Source organism: Ictidomys tridecemlineatus, chromosome 8, assembly GCF_052094955.1.
Source record: "Ictidomys tridecemlineatus isolate mIctTri1 chromosome 8, mIctTri1.hap1, whole genome shotgun sequence".
NCBI lineage: Eukaryota > Metazoa > Chordata > Mammalia > Rodentia > Sciuridae > Ictidomys > Ictidomys tridecemlineatus.
In genome coordinates, this window is record NC_135484.1 from 103,124,591 (window position 1) to 103,125,620 (window position 1,030).

The window sequence follows — 1,030 nt, forward strand, 5'->3', positions numbered from 1 at the left end:
GAGCATCTCATAGTCTTTTTGAAAATTTTCCAATCTATTATACTTAACATTTTTGATTCTGGCTTCCAAGCTTATTGAAATATCAAATATTTTCATTATTCTTTTTGACATTCTCTCCTACATTAAAAACTAGTACCCTGCTTTATATTAGAGCATGTTGGCAAAACTTGCTGCCAGTCTACTTATCTCAATGTTTCCAGCAACTATTAGCCAGATTAGTGGATGAATATTAAATAAAACCCCAAATAAGGTTACCTGACTTTTTAAGAAAGGAAAATAAGACATTGAGACTATAGAAAGGTGGGTGTGTCCTTGACAGGGATGCCTGCACACACTGAGGGCCAGTAGCACACTGTAGCATACTGAGGAAAAGTAAATAGTATCTGCCACAAGATTCTGGTGGTTGGTACTACTCTTTTTTTTTTTCCTTTGAGAAATGAAATCTGCAATTACATTACTAGAAAATAAAATCCATTAGAATAGATTGGCAGCTTTTATTTTCCACATTGTACTAGTAAAGTCACATGTTAATATATACTTGCAGATATAGAGACATTCCAATCTAATTTAAATTAAAAAATGCTATGCAATATATTTCAGTTTTTTTATTCAAAATGGAATGCTTCACAGATTTATGTGTCTTTGTACAAAAACCATACTAATCTTTTCTGTATCATTCCAATTTTACTGTATGCTGCCAAAGTGAGCACTATTAAAATATGACTTACATAACAGAAAATGCCCAGTAAAAGTTAAGAAATTATCACTTTTATGAAATGTAAAAGGATAGATTTTTTTTCTTGAGCTTTAAATTCAGTGATAGCCCCTGAACTGAAGCAATATTTTGAGATCAATGCTGTTTATCCCTATTGCAGTTATCAGGAGAATTTGTAACTGCAAGCAATAGTACTAAAGATATTAGTTTTGGGGCTCCAGATATCTCATTGCAGGAGTTAAGATTGAGATGACCTCAGGACAAAAGAACTCCCCCATGCCCTGTCAGTGTCCCTGGAAAGAAACCTGAGTTGCT

General features: G+C 33.3%; 1 pseudogene; it reads right to left on the reverse strand.

The window, feature by feature from the left end:
• Window positions 1-608: 608 nt before the first annotated feature.
• On the reverse strand, window positions 609-708 carry LOC120889352 (U6 spliceosomal RNA; annotated as a pseudogene).
• Window positions 709-1,030: the final 322 nt, after the last annotated feature.